The following is an 18,924-nucleotide window of genomic DNA, read 5'->3' on the forward strand; positions in this document are numbered from 1 at the left end:
TTTATGATATCAGATATTTTAGAAGAAAGCTCTGTGAAATTCCATAGAGCAAGCAGTCTGTCACAGAAATATGTCATGATGCAGTCAAACTGCACCTTCACAAGCTTTTTTCCATGTATGCCTCATTAAATGATACACAAAGAGGGAAAGATATGGCTGAACGAACAACAGCAGATTTGTAATTTCCTAAGTTCTTTGTGTCTGACTTTGCAATCTTAAACATTTCTGACATATCTTTCTTATTAGGAAATGGATGTAATAGATCACAGTGTCTCACTGGTCTGCGTTCTCTTTAGGCACAGAGATATTGAATAATGGGACTTAAATAAACTAATCAAAACCACTTAAAAAATCTGAGGGAATCTAAAATGAGAAATGAAATAATACTAACAGTTCTTGTGTCAAATAATTGTTTACTGTAAAATCATTTTTCTGGCAGTAAATACATTTCTATTTCGGAAGAGCATGAACCTGCTCGTATCTAATGGTGCGTTAGCATCACTGATCATGAAGGCCAGAAGTCTGTAAACATCAGGCACCTCAAGGATGCTGAGATTCTCCAAGTTAATTGAAATATCAATGGCTTATGTGATGAGGTCCTTATTTCAAAACCTAATGAGAATGCTTATTTGGATGCACTTCATTGACTTTATAGAGTAAATCTCCTTTGACTGTCAAAGGAGTAAAGGTTACTAGCTGGCCAATAAACATGTCCACTTGGCTATATGAACCCACCCACAGGAACCAGGTGACTTCTTGCTTTCCATGGAGATTTCCAATTGCTCTCCCCTTTTCAACTGTAATGAACAATTAGCTGATGGTAAAAAAGGGCAACCTTGCAGCTGAGGAAGGAAATGAAATGTCAGGTTAGAAGAAAAAATCCAACCTGCCTTCTGAATTTTATGAAGAATGTGGTACATTAAACAAGAAACAGAATAAAAATATTTTCATTTATTCCATCCTATTCAGGCTCTTGTACCATATTCCTCAGAGTCAGAGTGTCATCCCTCAAATTTACTTAGGCACCTTTCATGAATGGAAATATGGGCTGAAGAGACTTCCAGACATAAATTCAGTGATGTATCCAATCCCTGGAGCCCTGACAGGATTCCCAGATGACAGAGTTGTCATGCCTTGGAGGAGGGGGCATTTTTTACTTTTTACTCTCTGTAGAAATAAAGTTCAGTGATTTAAGGTGATTGCAGTTCATTGTTCTCATACCCACAAAAGAGAATTCAATAGACATGTGTAACCTTACACCACAATTTTTATTCTGTACTAGCCTGGGAAAATCTTACAGAAATACTATTTTAAATCAGTTGTATAGTTCTTAGACACTCCTACTAAACACTAGTGACTCCCAACTCATAGTGAGTGACTGGAATAAAAAATGTCACTGCTTTAAGTAGTAAAGCTTTTCATTCTCCATATCTCAGCCTTAAAAATGGACACAGAAATCTGACTTTCTCATCCCTTGTTAGCAATCACAGAGCCAAGGTAACCTGACTATATACTCTTGTACCAAAGAGCTAAGATTCCTAAAATTACCTCCTTCTACTTTTTTCTTTCTCCACTAGAAGACTGTTCACCACCACTAAATCAAATAGAAAGGAAGAATCTTGCTTTACAAACAGCAAAATGGAAGGATCCTTCCACCTCTCACTCAAAGATCTTTTGTAGATGAAGCCTTCCAGAAGACATATTCAAGCAGATCTGATGGATAAAGCGACTCACAGCTAACGAAATGGTATTGGCATTAAGAAACAATAGAACTGAGCAAATTTAACCAAAAAAGAGATGGAGTTGTTAGAATAAGCATAAGCTTTGCAAAGCATGAAAACTTTCATCGTCTTCTAAAGGTCCTTTTTATTGAAATCATAAGGAAAGCCAGCTAATTTCAAACAAAATCTCCATTTATATAAAGCTGCCAACTCTGTACTAAAAACACATGTTCCAGTAAACCAAGTACTCAAGGGGATCCCAGTGCATAGGCATCAGTGTTTGTGTTAAACCACATGGAGGTAGAGGTCATGGACGGGTTATTTTAGCCCTCTAATGCTTAGATTTTCATCAGGGTGCCTGCAAGGAGAAACTTTACTTTTTCTCCATAACTCTCCTTGCTGCGGCAGGGTACTCCAGTGCAGTGAAAACACTCTTCTGTAGGTTCTGTGCTATGCATTTAGAAAACAAATAGTGCTTAAACAAATGGACTCGAGTTAATTAAATCAATAGTCCAGGCAAATTACTTTTTCAAGTGTAAGTTTTATTAAGCTTTATTTTACTTTACTAGGAGTCTATTACCAGGATAAGGAACTAGGCAAGGGAGTGAGCTGAACACAAAGCACAAAGCCTATCCTTCAATCAGTGTCCTCTCCTGCTTTGACCAAACTAATATAAAACAAGAACACTAATGCTGTGCATTGAACTTTGCCCTTTGTTTATACGGTAGAAGCAAAAAAATAAAAATAAAAAAATAAAAACAACCCAAGAGTTAGAGCATTAACAGCTGGGGTTATTAAGACTATATAGCCACATATATACAGCTTGTTAGGCTTACTCAGCAAAGTGACAGACTTTTCACCTCTTGCCTGTTCTCTGTCTCAAGCAGGAGGTATAGACTGAGCTCATATGGCCTATAAGTCCCTCTCAGGAGGTATATGAATGACTCTCCCAGGGAGAAAGAGGCCACCATTTCAGATATGACTGACCAAATGAGAAGTGCAGACCCCATACTTGTGGGGAACAGTGGGGCTACCAAGATGCTGGATGTCTACATCTTTGCACAGTAATGGGCACAGATCATCTGGTCTGTTTTGCGTGTCTGCATCTGACATCGTGGTAGATACCAGTGAAGATGAAGACAGTATAAGTACAAAAAGATCCATCCAGTATCCAGGTGGTGCAGCCACTCAGAGACCCAGAGGCCAAAGAAACCTATGGACAAGGTGGATCTGTGCGTATACTGGGGCTGATATAGGAGAGGAAGCCCCATTTCTTCCTTCATCCCAGACCAGCCATACTGCAATGGTCCCACGGTTCATACAACATAGTAAACACTGAGGAGAGACATATTAACGAACAAATGGCCAGCACGGTTCTGACATTCATCCTGATTCACATTGTGATAAAATCCCCTTGACAAGTTAGACTTTGCTTATTCTTTTGTAGCATTTAGGACACACATGGACTGAAAATTCCTGTAACGATCAAATGTAGCTCCTCTCTCCAGCCATGCACCCTTCTGAATAAAGTTGAAGTTAACTTGAAGAGAGGGATTAGGCATACATTTCTGTGCACAACTGGAAGGTGAATCAAAACAGAGTTAATAGTGGGCTTTCTGCAACACATTTGGTGAAAAGCCAAATATGAGCAGAAGGGATTTCTTGAGGGTGGTGTAAATTTCCTTTGAAATTACCTGTTTGTGTTAACTTCTATAAATTTATCAGCCATTCATTTCTTCTCAGAAGATAAAACAGGGAAAATAGACTGCCTTTATAGATGATTGCTCTCTTGATTTAAAGCAAGGAGCCACACAACTTTTTATCTCATACTTCTCAGTCTTAAATTCTGCTTAAGAGTTTGGGCTTTGTAATCAAGCTGTGTGGGTGTAAGCAGTAAACATGCAAGTTAGATCTTCTTCAGTCTCCCAGCATTCACCTTGCAAGGAATTGCAAAGGTGTCCACTGCTCAAGGAGCAGAAGAAGCTGCCCAGATGCAAGGCTGATGCTGAATGTGACTGCCTGGCAATTCAGTCCCTTCCTCCTCTGCCAACCAACCCCACAGCCACAAGGACAAGCTGAAATGACCATCCTGCTAGCATCATCTACTGTTGCAATATCTACTGATCAACTGAGACACAGCATGCAGTTAGGTCACCTCCTGAACATATTGTCACTGCCATGACATATTGTCACTGCTGCACTCATTTATTTTGGATGAAAGAATTAGGAAAAAATGGCAGTCCTGTGGAAAATCTCTTCATGGCCAAGAAATTGGTGGCGTCATTATCTCTGGTGGCAGCAGCACCATTCTCTTTGATATGGGAGGCACAAGAGCCTAACAAGAGTTCTGGGGAGGGTGAATACCATAGGGGTTTGCTGGAAGTTCCCCAGTAGTAAAAGAAAAAAAGGTTTTCCAGAAGCAGGGAATGAATGGAAGGATGAAAATTAACTTGCAATGGGCAGGTGGATTTCTGAATTTAATACATGAGTGTTAAGGGCAAAAGTGAAACATGGATGTGCCAAGCTGCAAAGGGTAGAAAATAAGGGGTGGGGGAGATGGATTTTGTAACCCAAAAGGAAGGTGATATCTTACAAGAGACTTAGTTGAGGGAGGCTATGAATGTAAACTGTCTGTGTGACTCCTTGGACTGGTGCACTAAGAAAAACGAAACAGACACTAACACTTATGAGAAGATCCCAAAAATCATGACATTACAGTTTAAAAACAACCAAACCAAAACAAAACAAAACAAAAAATGCCCTAGTAAAATTCTTTCCTGGAAGAAATACAAGTAGCAGAGGAAAAGGGAGTTTTCTGAGATAGCTGCGACAATATGAGCTAATTTCTTCCCCAGCTGCAGAAAAATAACTCTGCAATGTGAGGAAAGAAATTGGCTGACTATCCAAAGGTACTCACCCATCCTTATTTTTTCTCTGTGCATTTTTGTATTTTCTGAGCAGCAGTATATGAAATTCCTTGTGTAAATAAAGTGTAAGTACTTAACTGAAAGAGCTTCCAAGTCTAGTTAGTGTCATTCGTGATAAGTGGCAGTGAGTTTGGCACAAACTCAGGTCATTAACAAAATTTAACCCCCTACTGCAGAATGCCTTTGGGCACTCCAGCTCCCTGCAGTCATCACCATCCAGTGCTGGCTGTTTGCCTGTCAATAATTAAAATGCAATCTAAGGAATAATGGGAAATTACTACTTCTGGATGCTTTCCTGATAGCCGAGCATCCGCTGCCTTGCTCTGAGCCATAGGAGCTTTCAGGCAGCTGCAATGCCTGAGCGAGGTAATGGTGAGGTTTGGAAATACGGCCATAATCTTAGAGGGGAGGCATAATTCCTGCTTACAGGAATGTTACATGTTCTGATGCATGGGTTTTTCTTTCTACCTGATGATGATCAAAGTTTTCCCTAAGGTTTGGTAACTTTATGACCAATTTTGCTAGGTGGTTGCTTAGGGCTAAGTGTAGCTAGGTCATCCTCTGCTGTTGCCCAACGGAGCAAAATTTGCTTGGAGCACTGGAGACAACAGCCTCAATAGCTAGCACTCAGATATCACCTGAGCTATGGGCTGTAGGAGAGCAGTGACTATGGAGATTTACAATGAGACTCTGCAGAAATGGGAAGGGAGTTTTCTGGCTCCCAGGAGGCAGAGGGACTCTCTCTCCATCCCCCTGGGAGGTGACTGAGAGCAACTCCCCCGCAGATAGGGATCAGGCGCCTGCCAAGGGAGGGTGTCTCAGCAGCATCCAGGCATGAAGAAGAGGCTGAGTTTAATCTCAATTAATGCGTGGACTTGCTTGAAGTAAGGACCAGGGAAAGCCCTTGCTCATGGCATCCTTCTATTATGTTAAATGACACCTCTTCCTTTTCATCTGTATTTACACTGCTGTAATGTCAGGCTGTCACAGAGACAAACGGTGCACATTTGATGCTTAACTTTTCTTCATAAATCCTGCCATACAGCCCTTATTATTCTCTTTGCTTCAATTCTATCCAGTCCATCAGTGTCTCCCAGCTAAGACCAGCCCAGGGAGACCAGAAAATTCAAGGCATGCTGGCTTGGGGAGGGCAGAGGCAATGCCTTCTTGTCCCTGGGCTCCCTGCAACAACACCCATGATCTCACTCTCACCCCCTTCCTACTACTCATTATGTGCTCGGTCTTTCCTGTGAAGCCATGTTTTGTTCCATATTTTTCTTCTCTAAATTGTATTATCATTTCATTTTTCTCTATCCCTTTCTCCAACTCCCCCAAGTTTGCTGTCTCAAGTGTTCCATACTGAGTTGTAAAATGTCACTGTTCCCTGGGACAAGGGCAATCAGCTTCTTCACAAAGTCATGGCATAGCCAGAGAAGAAGAAGAAAAATATTATTTGGCCTTCCAAGGAAAAATAACATGATTAAAACATTTTCTGTGACTCCCATCTTCTTCCCCCATCTGGCCCAGCTCTAGGCAGCATCTATCTGTTCATCCAACCTGGAGGGACACGGCAGTTACCAGCCTCTCTTGTGAATCCCTGACACCCAAAATTTGGTGCCATCAAGCACCATAAATGCTTTGATAAATTTGTCTTTGGGAAGGAGGAACTCCAGCGTGCCTTGTTTGGGCTGTTCCTATTGTAACACCTCTTCTCCTGCCACTGCCATACTGCCACTGCCCTGCGTGCAGTGATTTCTCAGGTTTCACCAGGTCTAAGCACTTTAAAATTCCATATTAAACTCTGAGTACAGACTTATTTAACACATGATTAAGGAACTAAAAGGAAACTGCTGTACCAAGCATTTTTTTCCACTAAAGCCTCTATATAGAAAAAATTGATAAGATGTCAAGTTTTTCCTTTAACCGATTTATCTTCCCTGCACAGTTAATAGTAAGATCATCTTGAATAACTAATCCACAGCCCTAAAGCAAAAACTATCATTTATTTTAGCATTTGCATTTAAACAAAATTATATTAAAATGCAGTAAGACATGATATGTAATCCAATAACCTAAGGTAATGTAATTCTAGTCCATGTAGCAATCAATCCCACAAATAATCTGACCATACACAACCAGCACAATTTATAGCAAGTTTTATTGTATTTACAGTAATGAAAAGAATAAACACTCTTGGCTTTAAACCACTGATTAGCTGAGCCTCGAGAATTCACTGGCCAAAATTTCATTTGCTTCAGTACATCAGCTTTGTTATATCATCAAGGCTTCCGTTTTCTACTGAAACACTGCAGGGTGTCTTTTAAAGCTATTCAAGAGAATTTACAAGCAAAGTTTATTTCTTAACACATATAATCCCTGAAAGTTTAAACAGGACTTCTTTTACTCTTACAGAATACGAAATCTGTATCTCACAATTCCCAGAGAGCCAGTCAATCCTATCTAATCTTTAATTGTCCTTAAATCTAGCCACTGGAGATCCCCAAATCTGGACTATTCCTGCAGAAAGGGCATTTTATCAGTGTGGCAGGTTGGCCTAGGGATGACTTTTCACTGACCCGGCCCAAAGGAAACATCAGACTTATCTAAATCTAGTATGTGACTACTGAGTTCAGCACTGGGATCTATGTTTGTGAAAGTAAGAGAATAAACTACAAAATAAAAAAATGTATGCTTATAAGGAAGCCACAGATTGCTGTCAGTAGAGGTCATATTGTCTGCTTGCTCTTTTGTGCTGTATTTTTCCTATGCAACCCTCACTGACTATGTCAAACACAGGCATAGATGAACATTTGATCTGACCCTGTATGGCCACTCTCATATCTTTATGAACTGTTCATTCAGTCTAGCTAATAACATAAACTATTTCAGCCTCTTTCAGATTAATAATCAGCACAGTTTTCCTTGTATTAAATGGACAAGTTAGCAAAGAAGATATAGATATGTTTGTTTGTTTGTTTTCAGAGAGCTTTTCTGTAATAAGGCAGGTGTTTCCACAGGGAGTTGTTGGGAAGTTCTCCAGGGACCTTCACCTAGTACAGGAGAGTATGAAGTCTGCAAGACATCAGTATTCTTTAGGAAGTTGTTAAGCAGCTTTCATAAAGTGGTTTTCATCAGATGATAGGCATTCAGTGAGCTTTAGATCAGGCATCAGTATATGTGGAGGGTTTCCATCTTCTGAACCAGTCACCAGGAGGAAAGACATCAAACTCCTCTTTCCCTGGAAACAGAAATCCTGCACACACAGCCTCTGTAACTATGTGCTGGAACCCTTTGCAGCAATTAGAAAAACTACCACACTAGCAATATGCCAACTGCTGAAGACAACTGTCCCTGGCTACCCCAAGGACACCCCAAAACAAGCCTATTTTCACAACCCCATGCCTGAGCTGGGCATGGTGAGATACAAGCTAAGGAAAACAGAAATCACCAATCCACACTCCTTGAACCAAGGGCAGTTTCCCCCTAATTATTAAAGTCTGGAAAAGTTAGGCCAACTTCATCTGACAGTCTTACAGGGGGAATTGCCAAGTAGTCACAGTGACAGGAATGTTACCTGTGAACACTGCAGGAGCTGCTGCTACCTGTATTGAGCAGATGACAGTTGTTTCATGAGCTTGGTATCTGAAAAAAAGAACTGGTATGTGCTGCCTACAGCAGCTCAATAGGCCAGGCAAGCTCAGCTGTAATGTCAACCTGTCAATATAATGTAGCTTTTTTCCTTATTACTATTTTTTCAATCATTGTCTCAACGTGGCGGGCACCATGACAGCCTAGGGCAATACATTTCACAAGTTAAGCATTCATCAAATTCATTCATCCTTCAGGTTCACATTTTCTATCTCTAAATTTTTCACTGTCCTGTGTTCTTGAATTATGTAGAAGGACCTGCAATCATTTCGTCAACAGGGCAGGCTACCGCCGGTCTCGTTTTGTAGGCTGGAGAAGCCCCAGAGGTGTCTCAAGGTTATCCAGGGGGAATAATGGCACTCAGAACTCTCTACTGATATTAGAGGACAGTCACAGATGTTCCTTCTACACCTTAACCTCTTCAAATAATAAAATACCTTCTTTCTGCTTTATTGGCTATTTCTTACAGACTCAGATTCTTTACCTCAGGGCAATAATTCCTCATAAAGCTTCCTGTGGAAATTACATTTGTACATGCACTTTTCATTTCTTTCCTTGTCTATCAAGCTATCTTTTCCCTACCTGTTTGTTTGACTTGTGCTTTACATCTATAACTGCTTTGCAATTAGTCTGCACCACAACAATTTTCCATCCCAGTTGCTTTGTTCTTTTTATTGGCTACACCTTTCAATCTTACCACCTGATCTGGTATTACTTGCCTGCAAAAACGCCTGCCCGATTGTTGATGTGACAATATAACAGCCCTCATTTTCCAGGGAGCTGAGAACACAGCTCTCCATTCAGTCTCAGAGTACTGCTGGGATTTAGTGAGTCTGAAAAGAATCTAGTAGTGTGTCCTGCTAATAGTTGAAAGCAGCTGCAAGGGGTAGTAGCTATGACCACAGCTGGGATAGCCCAAGAGATGATCTTCTAGTCTAGCCTTGCACTAGGGAGGGGTGCAGGGAGTTAGACCATTTTTGACAGCTCATGATTCACAGGAACTATCAGTCTTCTCCTGGAGACATGTTTTCCTGGCTCACTGATTTCCACTTGCCAGGGTAAGTGAAGGGGGATGCTGTCACACAGACCCTGCTCTGTAGAGGTCTCCCAGTTGTAGCATTCAGCTCACAGCCCTGGAGAAGCCAGGCTGCATGGGCATGATGCCTTCCTCCCATTTCTGAAAATGTAGAGAGATACTTTTAATGGCAGAATGTCCACCAGTTTGAGCTAGTGAATCAGTAGGCAAGATTGTAAACCCTACAAAGCTGGGAGGAATGCTGTGCTGCCCTCCAGAGCGACCTCGGCAGGCTGGCAAGGAACCTTGAGCAGTTCAAGGAAAGAAAGCACCAAGCCCTGCATATGGGGAGGAACAACCCAGGCACCAGTACCTGCTGGGGGCTGAGCAGCTGGAAAGGTCCTAAAGGCCCTGCTGGATATGAAGCTGAACGTGATCCAGCAGTAGGCCCTTGTAGGCAAGAAGGCCGGTGGTATTCTGGGCTGCATCGACAGCAGGGGGTGGCACAGTGCTGAATACAGCAGACCTTTGCAGAAACAAGGTTTCCTAGGACTGGCTAAGATGCAGTTCTGGGGAAAAAAAAAAAAAAAAAAAAAAAAGAAAAAAAAAAGTATTTGCAATTCCTGTCACTGTGAATAAGCCAAAGGTCAGCTCTCACCTATGTCCGTGTCCCCAGCCTAACACAGTCTCTCTCCCCGAGAGATGACCCAGATAGCTCTCTCCACTTAAGAATGCAGTAGCTGTACCATATCTGCCCTCTGGTCATGCATTTCTTAGGTTGATAGATTTGTAATGCCAGAAGGGAACATTATGATCAGTGAGTATGACAGCACCGTAACACAGGGCATAACATTTCACCTGGTAATTCCTGCATAACTTCAGCTTGAATTGAGCATAATTTACCTAGAGAAATCCAGCAGTGATGGAGAGTCCACAAGATCATTAGCTGCATCATTGTCAGGGCTGTTATTCCATAAAGTTATTTCGTGTCATTACCCTGAATATGTCCAGCTTGAAGTTCCAGGAACTAGATCTTACTAGGGCTTTACCTTTTCCTTTCACCAGTCCTCTGCCATCAATATTTTCCTCCCCACTTGGATGCTTACAGACAGTGAGTGAGATGCATCGTTATTTTTGAGTAATTTTCCTCTTGTAAGTAAACTGTTTTTTTCCTGAACTCAAATAATTTTGAAAAATATCTGCAATTATTCTAGTAGTAATTAAGTGCATTGTGCCTTTATACAGACCACACAATCACTTCTGACAAATAGACATATTATTGCAGCAAACAGCTGTAATATAACTTTCCCCCTTTTGTGTAATTTCCCCATGGTTATACATCTGAGGCTCCCATTACTTCTCTTAGCACAAGGTTATATTGCACAGCCGTGGTGTGTTGTTTATTGGCCATGACCTCCCATCCTCTCCCCGAGGCAATGCCTTCCAGGAGGCAGCCCCACATCCTGTAAGTGCACAGAGCCACTTCCCAGAAGCATATGCTGGCATTTGGTTACATTAAGAGCACTTGCTATTTAAATCATTCCAGCTTACAAAACGATGTAGAACTGTCCTTCCCTTACCATTATTCACCACTGCCAACTATTGCTCTGAAATGCAAACCTTGCTAATAATGAGCTGATCTTTTCTTTTAGGTCATTAACAAATGTATTGCACCAAGCAGCACCCTATGCTTGACCACATCTCCCCAGATAAATCTACTCACTGAGATCTCCTGGTAATACAGCTTTATAAGACACTGGGTATTACCGTGAGGTTTAATAAATGGTTTAGTGGCCATTTAATATCACTGGACCTAAAGTGTCCATATAAATCCTTGCTACACACAAACATGGTTACTTCTGTTTGCATTAAGATCAAATTTGTTTTATTTAAATATTAAATAAGGCAATTTGTCTAAATTATGTCTGTAGACTCACATAACACTCATTATAACAATCTCCCTAGAGTTATAGGTCCAAATTCATATCATTCCCTAGGGCAGATGCACCAAGGATTGCTTTGGTAATCCAGCATCTCAAGAGATAAATATCCCTCTCTTCCAGGAGGCCTGAGCTACACTGTAAACATCAATACAATTTTAATCTAAAGCCAAAAAGAGCAACAGTGTGTACACTATGTGTGTGTGTACATACACACATCTATAAGCACACAGGGCATATGTATTTGCCAGCTGTGTCAGTATGTAATCCTCACCCGTGTCCCTGTGCAGATGTATTACACCAACACATCACAAGCACGGTGGCACCCTGATTAGGACTTGCAGTGAGAGATGACCAAAACCTGTCACTGGAATTGTGAACAGCTCACAATACATCAGCAGATGGGTGTTACATGATATCCTACATTGCTAGAGGAACAGTCAGCACCGGGACAGGTGTAATGGAGAAACCTTTACCAATCTGCACTGGAAATATGCAGTCAAGTCTCCAGCCCTGTCTGGTATGATTACACTGACCACTTATCAATATTTTTTTAGAATATCACACATTTGCAGGGTACATCAGGGTCATGATTCATATTAGGGATATATTTGTATGCAATTTCCAAAAGGTCACTCATGTTATAGATGTGATTGTTGAGTGCTATGACTTGCAATAAGCATCTAGAACCCCTATTTGACTTTTGCAATTTACTCCTGAAGGTTGAAAGCCAAAATCAACCCTTGGCAAGATATAACTCCATTGGCTGCAGCAGGGTGCCATCATATCAGCTCTGCATCCAAGTCTCAATTGTATATTCTGTACTAACATCCTTCTTGGCAGGGTCAGGTGAATATTTCAGAAGCACATAGATGGGTCAAGAGCTTGAGGCCATGCAAGTTACAGGCTGAAATTTTGTGGGCTTTAACAAGAGTTCAGCTCCTAAATAATTGTGATGCTTTGGAAAATCTGCTCTTTCCAGCTGCTTTTTGTTTAACAGCAGGATCCTCTCTAACTGCAGAGGTTCTGTTTCGGTTGCTGCTGATGCAGTGCTAGTGAATATGGTCTGTGAGGGGGAATAAATGGCTGATCTGTTTGTTTTGATGACTCCACTTCATGCATCTGGATAGAAAGATACAGAGAATTATTGTGTGATTATGTATTCTTTGGCATTAATCTCAGTAGCCGAAATGAAATGTTGGGCTATTATGAAGTGTGAATGAGCTTCTAATGTGATAAGGAAGGTTAAGATTTGAGCGGTGGTTTGGTTTTCTTGTCATTCATCTTCAGCGTGCCAGATGGTGTGTCACTGGGCTTTTATTGGTTCTTTATCAATTTTATTACCAATATGATTTGATTGATCTTATTTTGCCCGAGGAAAAAAAAAATCAATTCAAAAAGTATAACTTACCAGAGCAGCTGCCTACCTTAAAGAAACAGAAGAGCCTAACAAGTATAAAAAAGTGTCAGAGTGCTTAGAGGGGCTACAAAATGCATATGTACATGAACAGGCATGTCATCAGGTGAAAAGGCCACCAGGAGAAGGAGAAAGAAGGACGTCCTTCATAAAATTGGAGGAGACTGATTGTTGCTGGAGATAAAGCTGAGGGTGGGCATCCAGGGTCACTAAGCCTGCAGAACTCACACACATCCTAACAGGCTGAGGTTTGTCCATAGCACTTGTGAGAGCACATATCAAATTCGTAGCTGCAAGATCCTCCAACATCCAAGCCTTTTTGAAACACCACATAAAGGCCTCAGCTTCCCAACAAAAAAGAGCATTTCAGAGTCAAGGTTAAAGCAGGAAATCAAAAACGGCTGCTGCCCCCCTTCCCCACCGTCCAAATGGCATATGGAGAGATACAAATAAAACCTTCAGTCAAGAGGAAGGAAATGCTGATGAAGAGAGAGTGTGAGTGAACATTATGAATCCCATTAAACTTCTATCTAGTGTAGCAGATTGCTGCAGGCAGGAATTTCTGACGTACAGTCTAACTTGCTGTAAAGTCTTATCACATTTAAAATTGCAGTAATCATAATGCCAAGGAATGAGACAAAGACAAATGAAAAAAGCTTTCAGAAGTTAATGTTCACAACACACTGCCAGCAAAACACACAATCTATTTAATTAGTAAAAATTCTTTGAGATACTGTTCAACTCTCCATTCAGAGAGCCTGTGAGTAAATATGCAAAGTGTTATAATACAATGAGATGGCTACATTAAAGATTGAAATATATGTGACTGCTGAGATGCAGACACTGCACATTAAAATAAACACATTGCATCATAAATTTAGCACACTTGACATCATAACAGGCAGTGAAAACTATGTCACCTAGGAAAGCAGCTGCAGCTCTAGTGGCACAAGCTGCTGCAGAGTCGTGTAGAATTTCTTGGTCTCTGGTCTTGTTATTTGGGTAGTCTAAGGCTACCAGAATAACCCCTGGTCTAAGAAGAACCAATGGGTCTTTGTTTGGACAGAATCATTCATTCCTTCATGTCATGGTGTCAGTTCTCCAGTCACAGCTCACTGCTCTTTACTTTGCTCCATGCCTTAGTTTGTATAAAAAATTCCACACTCTAAACCAGAGGATCTCACCAGCCTCAGCCATCCCTATACAATTTTCCATCTTTTTGCTCTCATGCTCGGGGAATAACACATGCATTGATCTGCTCCTGGTGGAGGTGTAACTCAGGTTGCAAAGTCCCTCAGTTACCATCAGCAGTGCCCTGTACTCCAAGCCAGGAATGGTCAGATATTGCAAGCTGCTTCTTCTGTGGCCACAGACTCCTTCTAGCATCTCCCAAGCCATTCCCATTGCTAACAGCATTCTTAAAACAAGATTCACAGCTCACATGAAGCCCTGGAAACTAGTGTCAGTGATCATAAGCGTCTCTAACCTACAGAGAGGCCAGTGGGTAACTTTTATTTTGGGTAAGCTCTGCTATGCCAGCAGAAAGCACAACTGCTTTGGTTGTGCTGGGTCCAATTTACCATGGAGGGCTCATCACAACATTGCTGAGTTTCCCTGGAAACTGGTGCACAAGGTTGAATGAGCGATGGAAAGATCACGATAGCAGGTTTCAATGCAGCAGCCACTGTCACCAGTTCAGGTCAACATGCATTGTCTGGAACTTTCTGTTGCATTTTTCACATGTGCCATAGAATATTTTAATATTCATGGGACCCCAAGCAGTCCTGAGAACATCTATCCAGTAGAGCATATATTCTGCTCCCTAAGCAGTAACTTTGATTTAACATTGCCAGTGTCTCTTCCTAAATCAGTTTTGATGTCTCCAATTCCATATCATCAGACGCCTGTTTCAGCAAGTGGTGGTATGATTCACTGTGAGCAATCTGGTTCATCAAGTAATCTATTCCCTTACCTCAGTAATTATTTTTAATGGGTGATTTATCCTTTTATGAGTAAAACAGATTAAAAGCACAGCACAGCATATTTCAGTGTGTGGTATATATCTACTACTCTAAGGATGTGGATTTGAGTTTATACGTCTTTCTGAAGTCCAGAATTGACTGACACATCACAAAATGTCACTTCATTAGGAGACAAACAGAAATAAGCCAACCAGAACAATTTTTATTGATAAAGTGGAGCTGAGAAATATCAGGGTCACTTATCATTTTGTATGTGGGGAACAGGCAATGAAATCTTTATTGGAAAATTCTCTATGACAGGAATGTACTTAATCTTGTCAGAGATAACACAGCCACAGTAATATATTGCTTGATATTTATAATAGCTACAGTAGATAGCCCTACCCAAACATGCTGTTTCAGCAGTTCACAAGGCTTAAATGACTTTTTGTCAAATGCCTTTGAAGATTTCATTTCTCTGTTTTTTTGTTTGTTTTTTTTTTGGCCAGGAAAATCCAGTATCTGAGCATTTCTTATGTGAATTTTGCAAATTCTCAGCCAAATTTCTCTCACACAAAAGACATGACGTGTCACAGAGTCACTCGATCACACAGGTTTCAGTAGGACTCCTGCAACTTCATAAGCATCTCCTGCACGACAAGATGGCCTACACCCTCAAAATGGTGAATGGGGTTCCTTTCAACAGCAAAAGTGCTACCAGAAATGTTCATGTCACTTGTCTTTATAGATGGCTTACACTTAGATTTATAAATAACTTATGTCTTTGGAAACTGAACTGCTTTTGCACTGTTCCAGAAAGCTGTTACTTGTTTGTTGTTACAGCAGGATCTTTAGGAAAACGTAAGCATGGTCAGCAAGCTACAAATGGGGACTATCCCAACCTGATGACATCCCCAGTCCCAGGGTGAGAAACTGTCTCTCTAAATGCATGATTTGTGTAGCGTTTTATATATTGCCTTTCAGTTATACTACAACAGTGAAGTGACCTCGCATTTCAGTCGCTGAACTGGAAGGAATTTCAGCCAATCTTCTCTCCCATCTCCAACAAATATTTGTCTATAACTTGCTGACAGATACCTCCAATGTTGTCAGCTCTACATCCTTCCCAGTAAATCTATTCAGCGTTTCATTATCAAGTTTTTCATGATGTCAATCTTAAATCCTCCTTGTTGCAACTAAAATCCATCTTTTCTCATCGGATTCCCCAGAGAGCTGAAAAAATGTTATTCTTGGTAGCACTCTTCTGTGTATTTGAAGACTAGCACTACTTCTCTTCAATCTTTTCTTATTTAGGCTGAGAAAGCCTGTTTCTATCAGTCCCCAGGTTCTCTTTTCTATTCATTTATGGTAGGATTCAGGTCCCCATTAAAGGAACCTATACATAAATGACTACCTATAGATCTGTACATGGAAGCCGGGTGTACAAGTGCCCAGTTTAGTTCATGGAAAATTCATCAACAGAGTCCATCAGCAGTCCAAAGAACTATTTAATTTGCTGCAAAACAGAGAAACTCCACTGATTATTTTGCCTACATCTTCATCAGCTATGTGAGCTCAAATATCTGCTTCACTTTTAGATGCTTACATTGCAGCCACATAAGTTTTGGTATCTAAGCCAGATAGCAAATAAACCCCCATGTAATTTTAATTGTTTTACACTAAACCAGCAGAGTCAGCCTCTGGGGCACCTCCAAGACTTCCACCCCAGACACATGGTTTGTATCTCTGAACAACAGCATTCAAAAAGTTTCCCCCAAAATTAGTTATTTACACAATGAACAAAGGAATTAGCAGACTCACAGACTGGCCTGAAAAGATTTACCCGTCAGAAACTTTTCAGCCAGAGATTTTTAAATGGCAGAGGTCCCAAGCCTGAGAATTTTAGAGAGATTGAATCTTGGGCTGTGGAGCAGTCATTTTCCAAGGCCATAAAATAATGATAGTGGTGCTGGGAACCCCCCTGACCTTTCCACAGGTGCACCATGATACGAGCAGGTGGGCTGTGCAGCTTCATAACTCCGTCCTTATCAGGTGATGGGTGAGTGTGCATCAGCGTCTGGTGCTGATCCCATTGGGCTGTATCCTTCTTAACCTGTCCCCTGTAAATCTGTGCCTATACATACAATCCACAGGTGCAGCTGCAATGATGCAAAATGCATGTTGTCATGGCTGCTCCTACAGCAGAGCTTCCTAGGGCTGCTGCCAGCTTGCCCACTGGATCCAGCCCCAGCTCCTGGCAGCTGTGCCCATAACAGGGAGAAAGGAAGGCCAGTACATATTACCTGGCAGAGTATTTCTGCAAGACAAGATTAGAAGCGATTTCCACAGCAGCTGCCAGTTGGAGCATCTTTGACTGCAGATAAGGAAGAAAATGTTTTCATCTGTTCTCCCTTACAGACCAAACTGATTGATGTTCCTAAGGAGCAGCTAGAAAGCAGGCCCTGCGAAAGTCACCTGAGGGACAGGAAAGGGCAAAGCACACCTTGCTTTTCCAGGTTGTTTAGAAGAAATATTTCAGGCTGTGATTTTGATTTGCACAGCTGAGGTGCAGCATCTCCCCCTTCAAGCTGGAGCTTTGCCAGTCTGAAACCGCCCCATGCAACACTATGTGGGAGCAGGGGTCTGGAGGTGGGCAGAAGAAAGGTCAGTTTGGGAAACTAACAATTTTCACGAGTTTATTTGAATCATTTTGTGGAGGTAATTTTCAAAAGCTCCAAAGTATTTAACTTTGTTATTTTTAAACTGAATAGCTTTTTTGAGCATTTAAACTAAACATACTTTTCACCCTGAATATATTTATTTTGAAATACAAACATGGAAATAATGTTTTGTCCTGCCCAGAACAAATTGTTCATCTAGAAAGAAGACTCTTGGCAATGGTGGAGTCACACAGCTGCATCTTCATATTTGTGGTTCCAGTTACCAGCCTGCTGTAAGAGCTGTAGATACAAATCTATCACACACACCTGAGACATCTCGCTCTTTCTCTCTAGCTGACCAAAGCGGATTTTGAGGATTTGGGCAGTTAGGCTGGCTGTTTTGTCTCTGGCATGTTGATATCATGTCATATATCACCATATCATGTCAAATATCATGGAGGTGCTCATATTCAGACACAAAACAGCAAAAGGCTTGACCAGAAAGGAAAAAAGTCACAGGTTGTACTCTTGACACCTATGCAAAATCTGAAAACCTGCAAGCACTGCAAACCTTTCTGTACGAAGCTGTAACTCTCTAGCAGGAAATACTTGGGATTGGACTGCTGACGTCATTGGGTATCATCCCATGGACAGCAAAAAGCTTTGGATCAGGCTGTTAGGGAGCAAAGCATCCCATGAGCAAGCATGCTTCTCACCAGAAAACACCCCTTATATGCAGCTCTAACCACACAGAATCACAGAATTTCTAGGTTGGAAGAGACCTCAAGATCATCGAGTCCAACCTCTAACCTAACACTAACAGTACCCACTAAACCATATCCCTAAGCTCTACATCTAAACGTCTTTTGAAGATTTCCAGGGATGGTGACTCCACCACCTCCCTGGGCAGCCTGTTCCAGTGCCTAACAACCCTTTCAGTAAAGAAATTCTTCCTAACATCTAACCTAAAATTCCCCTGGCGCAACTTTAGCCCATTCCCCCTCGTCCTGTCACCAGGCACGTGGGAGAACAGGCCAACCCCCACCTCGCTACAGCCTCCTTTAATGTATTTATACAGAGCAATAAGGTCACCCCTGAGCCTCCTCTTCTCTAGGCTGAACAAGCCCAGCTCCCTCAGCCGCTCCTCGTAGGACTTGTTCTCCAGGCCCCTCACCAGCTTCGTCAACATCAGATACCAAAAAGGAGATTTTTTTTTTTTTTTCTAACAGGTAGTGAGTTATTCACCTTTGCACTTCTTGTTTTCAGGGTTTTTTTCAGCACTTAAAGCTGACTCATTAATATTTCTTCCTTTCAAGCATAAGCCAAGGTTTACAAGAGAAGTCGGGGTCCTGTAGACAGAGCACAGATTTACCATGCCCTGATTTCTGATAGCACCTTCCTATCTGGATACCTTCCCTGTAAGCAAGACTGGTGACAGACCTGGAATCCTCACCTAAGAAAGCTGCCCTTTGGGTCTGAAAAGCATGCCCATACATGAAGCCAGCATACGGTAGGTGTCCCAATCCTGTAGCAGGAATTTGTCACAAGGGAAGCACAAAGATCTACCAGTGTGACCAAACTTTTCCTAGAGATCAGACAAGTAAACTCAGCAAAATTCAGTTTCTTACACAGAAA

This window comes from Anas platyrhynchos, chromosome 2 (genome assembly GCF_047663525.1).
Source record: "Anas platyrhynchos isolate ZD024472 breed Pekin duck chromosome 2, IASCAAS_PekinDuck_T2T, whole genome shotgun sequence".
In the NCBI taxonomy this organism is placed as follows: Eukaryota; Metazoa; Chordata; class Aves; order Anseriformes; family Anatidae; genus Anas; species Anas platyrhynchos.